The sequence below is a fragment of the Pleurodeles waltl genome, chromosome 3_1 (genome assembly GCF_031143425.1).
Source record: "Pleurodeles waltl isolate 20211129_DDA chromosome 3_1, aPleWal1.hap1.20221129, whole genome shotgun sequence".
NCBI lineage: Eukaryota > Metazoa > Chordata > Amphibia > Caudata > Salamandridae > Pleurodeles > Pleurodeles waltl.
In genome coordinates this window covers 1,785,971,910-1,785,987,579 of record NC_090440.1, presented here as the reverse complement: position 1 = coordinate 1,785,987,579, position 15,670 = coordinate 1,785,971,910, and the positions used below count along the sequence as shown (strand labels likewise).

The 15,670-nt window shown below is 45.0% G+C and overlaps 1 protein-coding gene across 4 annotated transcripts in view; it reads right to left on the bottom strand.

The window, feature by feature from the left end:
- PGAP1 (post-GPI attachment to proteins inositol deacylase 1) overlaps window positions 1–15,670 on the bottom strand; it is a 764,579-nt gene that overhangs the window by 692,114 nt on the left and 56,795 nt on the right. The window lies entirely within an intron of this gene.

The following is a 15,670-nucleotide window of genomic DNA, read 5'->3' as shown; positions in this document are numbered from 1 at the left end:
AGGCGAAAGAGCTCCCAAGTCCCGCCAACTCCACCAAGAATCTCCAGCCACCTTGATGGCAGTCTTGAGATTTGGGGCTGATGGTGGGACTCCAGCCTCCTTTACCCTTTTGCAGATTTGTATGTGCCTTAATGCCAAGCCAACTATGGCGGTCTGACCGCCACATTTGAGTTGTCGAATTGTGGAGGACGGGGATGAGGTAAAAACCTACCTTTTATCCCCATTCCACTTCCGTTTTGGACTGGACAACCGCTTTCCGTCGCATCTATAACTGGACTACGGAAGAAACATGACAACCCTCTCCCCCAGTCACTGGATTTCAAGGAAACGAACCTGCATAAAGGCACAGAAACACTGCAGTCATATACATGTAACAGTAATTTTTTTAAATTACTGTGACATGAATATGTCGGGAACACATTTGTATGGGACATGGATGGGGCACACTGGTACATGACACATATTGCACACATACACAAGTGTCATTGTGGTGTCAGTATTCATTGCCAAATGAATGCTGGTACCACAGAGACTCGACATTCACACCCGTCGACTATGTCGATGTATGCACATTGCGAGTGGACCTGTACCTGAGAAGTTGTGCTACAACTTGTCTATGTGAGTCAGCACGTGTATCTCTGTGTGTGTAATGTGATTGGTTGGTGGAGGCGGAGGAAGCTGGAGTGGGTGATGTGGATGTATCTCTAAGTGTGGCAATTGCATGTGGGTTTCTTGTCGTTGTGCATGTTTGGTTGGGTGTTGTGTTGCTGTGTGTCACATTCAGGTGGGTTTGTGTAGTTGTCGCTTTCATGATGTATGTAGTTGTGCTTGTGTGTGTGTGTTTGTACAGATGAGTGTGCAGCTGTGTCGACTGTTGTGGTTGTGTCATGTGTGGGTGCAGTGTCAATAATGTGTGTTGTGTCATGGATAAACGACAAAGCGTGTTTAGTTTAGGCATGTGCATGCTGTGGTGTGGTGAAATGGCAATGGATATAAATGTGTATGTGTTGTGTAGTGTGTAATGCAGGAGGACACGAGAGAGAGAGAGAGAAAGAGAGAGAGAGAAAGAGAAAGAGTGTGTGTGTGAGAGACTTACCTCTATTCCATTGCCAGTGCCATTGTATGATGTCCATTGTCTCCCTCCACCAGCAAACTGCCACCAGTACACCGCCTGCAGGACTGTGACATCTAAACAGGCTGTGCTAGAACCCGCAACCCAGATGACTAGGAAGAGCACTCCATTGTGGCGGTCCTGGGCTCAAACGCAATACATCTAAATACGGCAGGTGGAACATCGTTGATTTGACGGTGTTTTCGGGTCAGCCGCCACAGCGAATTGGCAGTAAGACCGCCAGATGTGAATCAGGATCTATGTTTGGAAGGCAATGGATCCAACATGGGACAGATAGTCTGAAAGGGTCCCAAATAACACAAGGAAACAGGGTAAAACCCTTAAGAAAGACTGAGGGAAAATCAGGCTCACAAGGCACCTTGGAGCAGGGACACGATGAAAGAAGGGCAAGACCATGGTTATAAAGGAGTGTCTGTAGACGAGACAGCAACCGAATAATCAACAGAAATATGAAGGCCAGCCCAGAGAGGCAATCATGGGAAAGTCCAAATTTGTGGAGAAGAACGGATGGGAGTTTCATAAATCCATCCCACTTTCTCCCGTATACAAACTTAGGAAAGAAGGAGATAGCAAGCGGATACCCAAGGTGGGACAGAATGAGTTACTGTTGTCTTCTCTTTTTTCCAGGGAGAAGATCTACCACACTGCCTTGAACCACTGGGAATGCTCTTTAAGAGAAATGAGAAGAAAAAAGAACCATGAAGTTATTCCTCTCAAAATCGGAACTTTTACATTTATGAAACTGATTTAAATAGGACTACTCTAGACAAGGATTATTATCTTTTTTACATAAATAATTCATTGAAAAATAAACATCGTAACCTGTTTCGCATATTAGGTGAATAAGGGTGGCCTGGATGGTAAAGCTGGAAGCACGACTCCTTGCCAAAACTTGCACAGTTAGAAAGCATTCATTTGCTGATTGGAGAAACGAGAAGGACAGAAAATGTATTGTTCATTCAAGTGACAGAAATAAAGTCAGTGTTTTCTGTCACTAATAACCGGACTTCTCCATTGTATATGGTGTTTGCATCCATATGAGGGAATGCTTTTGCCAGACTGCAACCTACAGAAAAGTATGGAGCTGCAGTTTGAAGCTGTCACTTCATATGTCACTGCAGCACTCTCCCCAGCACAGGCAAGTAAGCACTTGCACATGGAACTGCACATATTTTTAGGTCTGGCTCTAGCCAAGAACTTTTAATTTTACTATATATATGCTTATAGGGGCTTTTAACCAGCTCTCTTCACCCATTGGTCTGTTGTTGTGTCATTCACATTTTAAGCCCAACCACTACAGCTTGGGACAATGGGTCAGCCCAGTCCAGCCACTGGATAACTTCACTGTGAGTAGGGGCATTTTCGCCTTTCACAATGAGCCCATCCACACACAAAGTAGTTCCCTTCAGTGATTGGTACTGTAATGACAATGTGAACCACTCTATGTAAGTATGGCACCGGTATGCTGTTTTGAAAGTACATGATTTTGTCAGTGCTCAATTGCGAGCCTGACAGTGAAGCGCATGCATGTGCTGCCCCAAAATATTTGGCAGTTCTGTTTTTTTCTTCAGTCAGTCTGTCTGTGTATACATAACTTGCTTTTTCAGGGACTGGCACATGTAATCATTTTTTGGGCCTAAGTGCTATACTGCTGCCAATTCCTTGAGCTCCAATATTCACATAGTAAACGATGAATACCCAGGTCTGGCACAGGCCAGCCTCAGGGGCCAGGGCAATAACAGCCACTGGGGACCCGTAAAATTACCAGTTTAAGCTGCCCATAGCAGCAAACAACAAGGGAGGGAGGCATCCCATTCCACCTTCCCCTCGGGAAAGGAAAAGCTTGTCAAGATTGGCGCAAAATTGAAGGGCGAATAGGGGCCCATGCAATGTTTGAAACCCCCTATGGGGGGATATGAGGGGCTAAAAGCGCAGCGCTGCCTCTGCAGAAGTTACATTTGGGGAGCAGGGGCAGTACACATGAAATTCGAGACCCACACCAGAACAGCAACATTGTTGCAGGGCTGAGAGGGCCGGCAAGCAGTAAAAGGATTATGTTGGTTGGTAAAGGAGGCGCACCAGAGGGTGGTGTGCCAGAGGAAGTCCACTTACCTGAGGATGCCTTACGGCAGGGTAAGTCGGCTGACGGGGGAGTAAGTAGAGCACAGCACTTGCAGTCCAGACCCGCCGGCTGGTAGGGCACAAAAATGGACAGACAACTAGCGAGTTGGACCTAACAGCAGTAAAGGGCTACCCTCCCTCACGATCAGAGAGCAAAAGCAATAAAAAAACATTATTATCCAGAAAAAGCAGCATGGATAATGGCCTCAGCAGCATAAAAGGTGTTGGAACTAGGGAAAGCAAATGACAACTGAATTGCCATATGGCAGGGATGATTTATGACCTGCCAACTGTTGATCATTTATGACTTGTCATGGAATGGACTTGCTTGATATATGACAGAGACTCTTGTAGCCCTTACCCACGATTAGCGAGGTGAGGCCCTTAATCGCACTGAGGGCTAAACACACTGGCCCGTGTTATTTATTGAATCCGGGAAGAGACTGGTTCAGAAGTTTCCCCTGTAGGGTCCTCTGGCCCCTCCCCGTGGCTATTTTCATCATTTAATCGACTGTTGGAGATAAAGAGATTGTGGAAGTAGGGTGGAGTGTTCTGGACCTCATAGGCACACCCAGGGGTGGTGGTCTTTTGCAGGCATGGACAGATAAAAAAGTTCAGATGCCCCCCACCCCAATTGAGTCATCTTTGTATTTGCTCTTGTCTGCACCTGCATAACGCAGCAATTTGAAGATCCGGACACATTTCCTTTTTAGGTAAAGGCAAGGACAGGCAGAAGGTTTTAGAGTACTCTTGCTGTAGTTTGCTCAACCTTATTTGTTTTGTCTTTAAGGATAAAGTTAAAGGTTATTGATCACCGAGTTGCTTACTTGTTGAGCATATCGTTTTTTGTTTTCTCTGGAATGGATCGCACTTAATTTGCAGCCTGCACCTCAGGCCAGTAATCGTGTTCTTAATAAACTGGGATTTCCTGAGCTCGTTGTATGTGTATGTAGAGCGCCAAAGACGTTTTAGCCATTGACGTAACTGAGATAATAATGTGGTCGGGAGCTTGAAAGGGTCTGCTATTCAGCACTATATGGACTCACACGGGGTGCTATGTCACTAGGTTTTGTAGCTCTTTCTTAGTCACGGATTTAATTTCTTGATATCTTTTTTGCCGCCCAATGTTCCTCTACGATTTTGAAACACATGACTGGTCGTGTTATATTTTAATACTGATGCTTATTTTTTTTCTATTTTCGGTGTCCGTCCGCAAGGTGGGCCTCCTTTGCAAGTCTCGGCTGGGAGAGCCAGAAGCAGGCAAGGAGAGGCACAAAATGGCGGTAGCAGGGTCCACGCATGATGTAACTATGGTAGCCTCGAGCACTGCGGGCAGTGTAAGAAAGTCAGCAGTTTTCATGATATCTTTAGTCTGGCAACGGGGTACCTTTTCATGTAGGTCAATTATTAGCTAGTTTCCCAGCATTCGACGCAGTTACATTTGGGTATCAGCGACTTGTGCCTGCAGGTACTTTTGGGAAAGGTGGGACGTCAATAAGAGGCCATTCAAGAGTGCGCTTGGATTCAGGGCCGGCTTTAGTGCTGGTGGCACCTGGTACAGCAATCTTTTTTGGCGTAGAGTGTCACCCTTGTAGTAAATAGAATAATTTTTAGAACACATTATAAATTATGTACCTTGGAAAATAAAGGAAGGATAAGAGCTTTTTTGTAGTTAGTTCATAAGTTGTCTCAGCACTTTATCACGTGTGGCTAATGTTGTCAAAGAGCTCATTAGGAATTACGGAGTGCATCACAGCTTAGAGATTCACTTTATCTGTAAAGGCCAGAGATTGTAAGAGCAGTCCCTCATCTTGAGATCCGGATCCTTGTTAAAGTTGACTTAAACTTGTACGCGGAAGAAGGGACATTTGTTGCAGAGTAACAAAATGTCTGTCAGATGGTCTCGAGTCCACATATCCATGAGAAACACAACATCACAAGCTAAAGCACCAATAGCTTGAAGGGTGGTACGTAGAATTTTGATGTGAGTGCAAGCCATAGAGAGATCCTATGTAGCTATACTGTACATAAATTGTGGAGTCACTAAATTGCAGTTTTATAGTCAAGGCTGTAATAATATCATGATATGTTAAGCAGGTGAGCAGAAGGCCAGCCTGGCTCTTACCCCTCAAAAGACTGAAAGGGGCAGTCTCAACAGAATAATATCTAAGAAGTCAATCAATCAATCAGGAATTTGTAAAGCGCACTACTCACCCGTGAGGGTCTCAAGGTGCTGAGGGGGAGGGATGAAAACAGAGGGGGGGGAGGTGCTGCTACTGCTCGAACAGCCAGGTCTTGAGAAGTTTCCTGAAGGTAAGGAGGTCTTTGGTCTGGCAGAGGTGGGTGGGAAGAGTGTTCCGCGTTTTGGCAGCGAGGTGCGAGAATGGACTACTGCTGGTTGTAGTTCTGCGGATGCGTGGGATGGTTGCAAGGGTGAGGTCGGCAGAGCAGAGATGACGGGTCGGGGAGTAGAAGGAGAGTCGCCTGTTGAGGTATTCTGGTCCAGTGTTGTGCAGTGCTTTGTGAGTGTGGGTGAGGAGTTTGAAGGTGATTCTCTTGTTGACTGGGAGGCAGTGCAGGTTTTTCAGGTGGTCTGGATGTGGCAGTGGCGGGGGATGTCCAGGATGAGGCATGCGGAGGCGTTCTGGATGTGTTGCAGCCTCTTCTGGAGTTTGGCCATGGTTTCTGCGTAGAGGGCATTGCCGTAGTCCAGTTTGCTGCTTATATTGGCTTTGTTGACTGTTCTTCTGGTTTCAGTGGGTATCCGTTTGCAGATCTTTCGAGCATGTGGAGGGTGTTGAAGCAGGAGGAGGAGATGGTGTTGACTTGCTGGGTCATGGATAGTGAGGGGTCCAAGATGAATCCTAGGTTGCGTGCGTGGTCATTGGGAGTCGGAGCGATTCTGAGAGTGGCAGGCCACCAGGAATCATCCCATGTGGATGGGGTGGAGCCGAAGATGAGGACTTCCGTCTTGTCGGAATTGAGTTTGAGGCAGCTGCTCTTCATCCATTTGGCAATGGCCTTCATACCTTTGGTCTTGGCGGAGTCCTTGGTGAGGGAGAGGATAAGATGGGTGACGTCGGCATATGAGATGATGTTGAGGTTGTGGAATCAGGCAATGTTAGCGAGCAGGCCATGTGGACGTTGAAGAGGGTTGGGCTGAGGGACGGACCCTGGGGTACACAGCAGATGATTTCGGTGGCCTCCGAGCAGAATGAGGAGAAGCGGACTCTCTGGGTTCTGCCGTTAAGGAAAGAGGTGACCCAGTCCAGGGCTCTGTCGTGGATTCCAGCATTGCTGAGGCGTGAGCGTAGGGTGTGGTGGCAGACAGTGTCAAACACGACCGAGAGGTCCATGAGGATGAGGGCTGCTGTTTCGCTGCTGTCCAGTATGGTTCGGATCTCGTCGGTGGCGGCGATGAGGGTGGTTTCGGTGTTGTGGTTGCTGCGGAATCTGGATTGGGAAGGGTCCAGGGTGCAGTTCTCCTCGAGGAAGCAGGTTAGTTGTCTGTTGACAGCCTTCTCGATGACTTTTGCCGGGAAGGGGAGCAATGGGAAGGGGGGCCACATAAATCAGTATGTGACATACTGATTTATTTCTACATAGCCAAGGTCAAATGTTTACCTCTCAAGTACGCAGGCATATTTATCAGCCAGCTGTTTTGCAAACCGGCAAACAAATGCATTTGAGTCAGCTTTTAACACAATCCTGGTATCCAGTGGTATATCATCCTTAACGGAGCAATAAGCAAGAAGGCTTGTCTTATGGCCAAGCATTCTCAGGAGATTTTGTTTGGTTCTTCTTTCTCAAGCCTAACTATCATACCAGAGTACATTCAACAAAATTGCATGTTGGGGAATGTCAGTGCTCATACTGGCAGGCTGCTATATCTCACCGGTGACAGCTAGTAATAGGGTCACTCAGAGCACGGGGATTACAACATAGTGTCCCATTGTGAAATATGTCCACTGGCTTTTGGGGACAATAGTGACCTGGGTAGAATTTAGGAGATCTGTACAGAGTTTTCCCACTGTGGTTATTTGGGAGGCAGTGGTGAAGTTTTTATACTCCACTCAGACAGTTGGAGAAGAACAATATTACAAAGAACCTCGGGCCCCATTTGCAGCACAGGATGATTTCCCTGGTTATCATTTGAGGCCGATCCTCATGACTGCTCGGAGTTCAATGATCTATTGTGTTGTTTGGTGCTGCTCAGAGCAGCTGCTTGGGCAGTCGGTAGGACCAAAGGTTTTCTGATTGGTCATGCTGTAGCTGTCAATGAGTTTCACTTCATCAAGTGGTTGAGTTGGGTGTGCTGCGTGCACACTGGTGGCTTTCCCTGTGTACAAGAAGGCTGGGTAACTTTCTAGTTTGTGCCAGGGGATTGTTTGTCCAACAAATGCTCTGGTGCTGTCTGGACAGTCGGTATGGTCAAGAGTTCTCTGATTAGGCATGCGGTTTCTACCAAGGAGTTTCACTTTATTTAACACTGGATTGGGAATGCTGTGTGCACACTGGTGTAATTTTCCCTGTGAATAGTCAAGCTGGGCATCTTTATGCTTTTGCCAGGTAAGTGTTGGACCAACAAATGTGTTGGTGCCGCCTGGAGCTGCTGCAGTGGCCACCGGTGGGACAAACTATGTATCTCTTATAAGGTAGAATGCGCAGGGAGTACTCGGTGGTGGTGTCCATTAGCAACCAGTTTATGGGTGCAATGTTCACTGTGGCGTCCTCCCTGGGACAGACCCAATTTGTCTGGCTTCTGCTGGGGTTGCGCTGTTTTGTTGCAACTAAGGTGCACTCCCAGTGAATAGGCCGCATTTAGGTTGAGTGGAGTTAGTGCATGTAAGTAACATACACACACATTGCGGCTAGAAATGTGGTAAAAACAAATAATATGGATAAGGTCATAGCACCTGCTGTTGAGTTGAAATTGGTCCAATCTGATTGTGATATGAGTTATAGGCTGGCCTGAGGTGAAGGGTGCCTGGCTGGTATCCATTTGACTTCTAACTCTACCCAGGGCTGCCCACATAATGGTGTCTTCATTTGCTAGGAGGCAAGTTATATGTCATTATCATGGGTGCCTCTCCCTGGCTATTTGACATCAGTCTAGTAAAATCCTTATATGCCACACTGTAAAGAAAGAAGATAATGCACATGATGATTAAATACTTTGACAACAATGTTAGAAAAAGGAGGTTACGCCAAGCTGTTCAAAATGTTAAAACTTGCAATGATGTCATGGTGTCAAAGCCTGAAAAATGTGTTATCACTTTCATATGGTCTCATGTCTAACATGTCTTATTCCTCACATTTCAAAGTGGGTACCCAAGGCAAGTTAAAATTGTCAATTGTTTCACCGGTTACTTCGGAGTTTTAATGCTAATGTTATAAAATAAGCTATAGCTGCCTAACACCAAACGGTCGTTATGGGATCTTATGTGTGAAAAATACCTCAGTGTGTGCACTAAATGGTGAGAGCCATCTTTGCTGAAGGCCCAAATAACAGGCTTTGCGCAGACTCAGGGTTACCTTTTCTGAGCTCCTTCCTTATTGAGTAGTTTATATTATCTCTCAGGTATCAGAGGATCTTTGGGAAACGCCTGCTGAGCTTGGGCATCCCCCGTCACTCTCATACTGCTTGGAGCTATGCAGGTGACAAAAATTAGTGGGAGTTTGAACCACGGGACAGACTAAAAGATTGAAATCCAGGAAAGCAAATAAACCGCATTGCGCCAGAATGGAAACAAGTTTTCAGCATCTTTTTCTCTCCCTCTCACTACGAAAATAGAAGCCAACTACTTTTGAGTTCATGGTAAACATACTATTTTTAAATCTAGTTCCAGTCTGTCCATCGTGACTAGAGTTGCCTGCCACCTGACTGGTTTTCTACCAGCACCACTGGTGTTTTAATATCCCAGCTGCTACAAAAATAAGCATGATCACAGAAAGCCGGTATTTTTAGTTGTTATCTGTTCAAACAGCAAACGTAAATAGAAAGCACTTTAAAATGAGCTGTGCGCTACGTTACCCCTTCTGTGCGTTGGGCGGCTGGGAGCCATCTGGCAACACGGTAGGCGTATGCAAAGGACGGCTCCTGGTTGTCCTGGCACTCACCCACAGAGGAAGCACTGGTTCTCCCCCGCCCACCCGGGATGGCAGCAGAAGCATTTCTGCTGCCACCAGCGACCCTTCCAGCATCCGATAACATTAGGGCACACAGCACACCATCATTAGAAGTTGCCAGGGATGTGCTGGAAGTCATTTGCCTCAAGCTAGTCGGAGGAGAATGGTGAGTTTGAGAGAACAGAGAGGCATCGTGGGAAATAAAAGGGTTTTCCATCCCCCGATGTCCATTTGGAGCATTCCTGCTGCACAATTGCGCATGGGGCCACAATCCAGGAATGCCCACTAAATACCAGGGGTATTGATTTGTTTGAATGCGTGTGTGTTTGCGGTTTGGGGAGCAGCTCCTTGGACAAGGGTCGCCCCCTTTAGGGGATGATTATTTTGGCAGTTTCAGTCCCCCTTGGGGGCAGATCGCCTATATGCTTTAATGCTTATCTGAACCCAAGGGGGACAGAAGCCACTACACAGCAGGGATGTGTTATTGAATATATTGTTGTTGTGGGGAGCTGTCCCTTGGGCAAGGGTCGCTCCCTTTTAAGGGATGAATATTTTAGCAGCTTCAGTCCCCTTTGGGGGCAGATCGGCCGTATGTTTTAAGGCTTGTCTGACCCCAAGGAGGGAAGAAACCACTAGACAGCAGGGATGTGTTATTGAATATACTGCTGTTGTGGGGAGCTGTCCCTTGGGCAAGGGTCGCTCCCCTTTAGCGGGTGATCATTTTGGCCATTTCTGCCCTCTCTGGGGGCTGATCAACCATATGCTTTGAGGCCTATCTGACACTCAAGAGGGGCAGAAGCAACTAGATACTAAGGAAGTTTTATGGGAAGTATGTTGTTGTGGGGAGTAGCCCCTTGGGCATGGGTCACTCCCCTTTAGGGGGTGATTAATGTGGTAATTTCTGTCCCCTTAGTGGCAGATCAGTCATATGCTTTCAGGCCCATCTGGGCAGAAGCCACTCGATATCAGGTATTTTATTTTTGGGCAATATTGTTGTTGTGGAGAGTGGCCCCTAGGGCAAGGGTTGCTCCCCTTTTGGTGATGAATGCTGTGGCCATTTCTGCCACCTTGAGGGCAGATCGGCCATATATTATTAGGCCCATATGCCTCCAAGGGGGGGCAGAAGCCACTAGACACCAGGGATTTACTTATATTGCAATATTGTTGCTTTGGGGAGTGGCCCATTGGGCAAGGGTCACTTCCCTTAGGTGGGTGAATGTTCATCCATATTTTTAGGCTTATATGCCCTCCAACTTGTCTGGCCGTGTGTGTGGACTGGCATATTATTTGCATTTGTTATCGTAATGTTTTATTTCTCCTTTTTATTCTAGTGTAAATCTTCTGATTCCTTTGCTGTGACTCCTGTTTGCCGTTTTGACACTGGTAGATCTGCAATTTGTGTAGCTGCATGTTGTTTGGTAAGAAAAACTTTGTTGTACTGTTTACTTCAAATGAGTACCACTGCCATGCATGAATGAGTCTTTTGTAAATGGTGCAATAATAGCAGCATATTAAGCTTATGTTTTACTGTGTGTGGAATTCTCTTTGGATTTGTGCAAAATGTGCATTGTGTTGTCTTATGTGTAATTTTATTTTGTTTTTCCTTTTTAGTGGGATATCATTGGTGCTTGCTTTGTCTGGGCAGAGTAGGTACTAGTCAGTCTAGCTGTCTCTGGCAAGTGAGCGGTATCGTTTTTGAGTATATAGGTCTTTGTGATAAAGCCACACTTTGTTTATTACTTAGTTTATACAGCATTGGTTGTTTTTTACCTATTTGTCAAGTTACTTTATTAGTAAGTATTATGGATAGCCACAGGATTACAGCACAACAGGTTGGTGGTATGCTTTTGGATTCTTCCTCTTACCATGATTATGAGACTAACTCTGCATCTGAGGCAGAGTAGGAAGTATAAGATTTGGGCAGTGAATTTTCTGTCCGAGAAGAATCATGTGATGATGAAGCCACTCTCAGTGTGGAGGAAGTGCCTGTTTTAGAGGAGGGCACTGATGTGCCGATAGTGCAGTAAGAGGCATCTGGATTGTAGCCTGGGGCTGAAAGGCTTCCCTTTAGAAGAGCTAAACTCTGACATGCCCCAAATATGGTGCAGTCTGTATTGCCTGCTTTTACTGGTGTTGCAGGATGTAGCGTGAATACTGAAAACTTTTTGCCTATACATTTCTTACAGGTGTTTATGGACAATGTATTTTTGGATGAGGTTGTTAAACAGATAAATTTGTATGCTGAATAGTATTTGAGGGACAATAGTGCCAGAGTTAAGCCCCACTCTTTAGCTACCCGGTGGACTCCCACAAATCTGGGTGAGTTGAAGAAGTTCTTGGATTTAACTTTGTTGACAGGCTTGATAAGGAAGCTGTTGCTGCCTTCATATTGGTCTACTAGTCCCTTGATGGCAATGGCCATATTTCCTGCAATCATGGCCGTGATCAGCATTTGCTTCTGCTTCAGATGCTACATTTTGTTGATTGTGACCATCTTTTTATGATTTGGCCTGCCCTTGATCACTTTGTAGATCAATTTTCTGAGATCCATGTTCCAGGAAAAGAAATAGCTGTGGATGAGTCTTTGGTCCTGTTCAAGGTCTATTTGGTTTTTAGACATTACATTCCTAGCAAGAGGGCACATTATATTATAGAATTAAGATGAATACACTGCCTTAGAGTAGTACAGGATATCCCTTATTCTCGACTCCTATAGTAGTAACAAGACTGCTGTATTTTGGGTGGCAGCACCGCCGAGTATGGGGGACTGAGTCTAATCCCACACCGTGTGACAACTGCCAGCCTAACCCTTCCGATTAGCTAGCAGCACCAACACCAAAGGTAAAAGTGATTTGTGGCTGCCTATCGAATGACACTCAGACTCCTCAGGAAAGTCATGGTAGAACAGAGCATTCCCCTTTCTCTCAAATATAAAAGTTTCATACATGCAAAGACAAACGGAAGCAGGATCTTAGTTCAATATGTTTTATTGAAGGAACTGCGTTCTACGTAAAAAGGCAAGAATTGCAATTATGAGGATAATGAAACAACACTATTACAGCGGTGACCAGGAAGGTGAAACACAGGAAGAGTCCCACCATATTGTCACAATAGTGTCCCTAATATCCCTACCTACACTACTAGGTTTCTACATTAGAGCAATAGCAGTGGTAGCCCTAATACGCTCATCTAGTCAAGAGAAGGAAGCCCAATCCCCATACCTGTGTTAGAGGTAACGAAGAGGTCTGTTAGTCTGCTTGTAGTCCTCCCACATAGACAAAGAGAAAGCAAAAGGTTTCAGCAGAAACTGCAACTGCGTGCAGCATGAGAGGGTAGGCTGGTTGGAATGTCACCTCTCCCTTATTTTCAGGCAGCTTGTTGTTCTATAATAAAACATGTTTCGAGAACTGCCCAGATATGATAATGCTTCTTGTCTGTGTAAGGTAGACATTGCACTCTCCGGACCTGCAATACCTGGTAAACTATTGTGTATAGCCTTGGAGTAAGCATGGGATGTAATGTTGTGCAGCAAAATGAATAACAATTCTGTGTGCAAGGGCAACTGATATAAAATAATACAAGATCGCCACTAAAATGAAGCCTTGCTCAAATAATAGAAGGAATAAAATGGCAAGTGATTAGGTGAGGGAGCATAGGCCTCAGACTCAAGCTAAAATAAATGTGTCCACATAAAAAGCTAAAATAACATCACAACAGTCTATAATTTCAGGGTGTACACTGCTAGGGATTCCACTATTGAATCCTCCTGGCTCTCTTTCCACTTATGGAGTCAGTGAGAAAATTGTGTGGGAACTTGGTAGATAACCTTTTAACTAAGGTAACCGTTTATATGTCGATAACGTCTACACTGAGTACAATTGTTCGGGGAATTGTTCAAAGTGGACACTGGTACTTGTGGCACAGTCCACTCTAACCATAGAGGTTATCCAAAGGAGCTTGTTTGTAAAACCTTGAGAGGGTTCAGTGCCTTGCTAGTGATTAACTGCTAGCTGTGGAATTTGCAGACAGAGGGATGTCTACAGGCTGAATACCATTCATGATGAAAGTACTTCACCTGTGACTGTTTGGGGTCAGGCTGCTGCAGTGTGCAAACCTGTATGTATTTTAGGCCCGCACACGGGAGGTGTAGATAGAGTAGATCAGAGGTTGGAACTTTACACTGCTGTTCGTAAGGCTTACATTTGGTATAAGAAGTTGGCTATCCATTTGTTTAATCTGGCAACCTTCAATGCTTTTGTTGTCTTCAAGGATTGTTCTCCAGAGTCAAAGATGACATTTCTTCAGTTTCAGCAGTCTGCTATAGTCAGCCTTGTTGTAGTGAACTAGGCAAGTGTTACTAGAGTTGGAGTGGAGAAGGATGTGACTAGATTGAAAAATCGCCACTTTGCTGATTACATTCCTCCCACGCTCAAAAAAAACCAATCCCTGTAAGAGATGTAGAGTATGTATGTGAAAAGGCATGCAGAAAGAGTCATATGCACTGTCCTGAGTGTCCTTCTAAGCCTGGGCTGTATGTGCCCGCATGTTTTAGATTGTACCACACGTAACTGAGTTTTTGGGAGCAACAGCATGCGTAAAAGTGAACTCCCTAGTCTGTATCATTTTATATTTTTTTGTTCAGTTTCACGGTTGCCATTAGTGTGCTGTATTTAGTTAGAGCTGTCGTGTTTGTAGTTTTGGATTTACTTCCAATTGGTTTGTGTTTTCTTCTTTGTTAAAAAAAAAAAATGTGTTGGTGGTGTGTGTGGACTTGCCCTTGGCTGAAGCTGTGCGTGGACTGGCGCTTGGCTGGCGGTATGTGAGCTGGCGCTTGGCTCGTGGTGTGAGTGAGCAGGCATTTGGATAGTGATGTGAGAAGGTCACTACACACACTACTAGCCAAATGCCTGCCCACACACCCCTGTCAGCCACCAGCCAGTGTGATTGCTGTGTTGGTCATATGGGCTTATAAAAGCGATGGGCGATGAATGGCTCTGTCTGTTGGAATATGCTGGGCCTGTAGCTGGTGGCGTGTGTGTGTCACGTATAAAAGGTGTGTGAATAGACTGTAAAGCCGTTGGTGCCTTGACGCAGCTTTACAGCTCATGAGCAGTAAATCACTGGTTCAGTTTTTCACCTTTTCAGTTATTAACACTGGATGTTATTTTTGTGAAATCTCTTATTAATAAAATGATATATATTGAACCATCATTCACCCTAGTGCCAAATCCAACCAGTATGTGTGTGTACTTGAGGAATTGATGGTTGTGAAGTAATATTTGTCTTTGCTGTCTTACTCTGCCAAGGTGTACATTGTCTGCCAACTCTAGCTATGTTCGTAAACTAGACACCCAGGGGAGTACAGCGTGGTGTGCCTCCCCATTTTTTTTTTTAACCACAATGCCATGCAAACCTCAAAATGTGACTAAAACGAAACCTTTTCTTTGCATTTCTGCACCATATTCTTCGAAAACAGAAATAAACCACTAGTGTTTTTACCACCCAGCTTTCCCCTCGGTCTCCTGATAGAAATGATGCCTCACTTCTGTGGGTGCCCAAAGCAGAGTCAGCCTAAACACGTATAAAAACAAAAACTGCCTTTTTGGACCCACTTTGGTTCCCCCTCAATCTCCACACAATTGTGGCTGTTTCCTGCTGCAGGCACTTTGAAAAAAAACTTTGAATTAGCGACACATATGACCCCTTGCTGAATTCAGAATTTTGTCTGTTTTTCAAAAACGTATAGCTTTTCTGAATCATCCATGTGTTTCACACTGGTTTCTACCACAAACTGGAAGTAGGTTGTAAGCACAAAAAAATAGGGAAAATAGGCTACCGCTTTTAAAAAAAAAAAAGCCAAAACGGGGGGCAAAGTTAGGTTTTTTGATTCAGTTCTGCATTAAAATGTTCATGGATGTCATTTTTTGGGGAAAAATACAGACACTTTTACTTGAAGCACTTTTTAACTATTTTTTTCAGAAACTCTTAATGTTGCTATATATTGCCTATTTTCTCAGTCCCCTCCAGGGGAATCCACAAACCATGGGTATTTTTAGATTCCCCAGAATGTTGGAAAAAACAGGACGCAAATTTGGCATGGGCCCCTTATCTGGGGAAAAAAAAAAGTGACTGAGCCCTAAGCGCAAATTACCCTAAACAGCCAAAAAGGAGCTTACTACTGGGAGCGGAAGGGCCTAGCAGCTAACAAGTTAATGATCCATGACTAATAATTAAGGTAAACAAAGACAGAAAATACATGTTACTGGAGTAGCAATTTAGACTCCATCC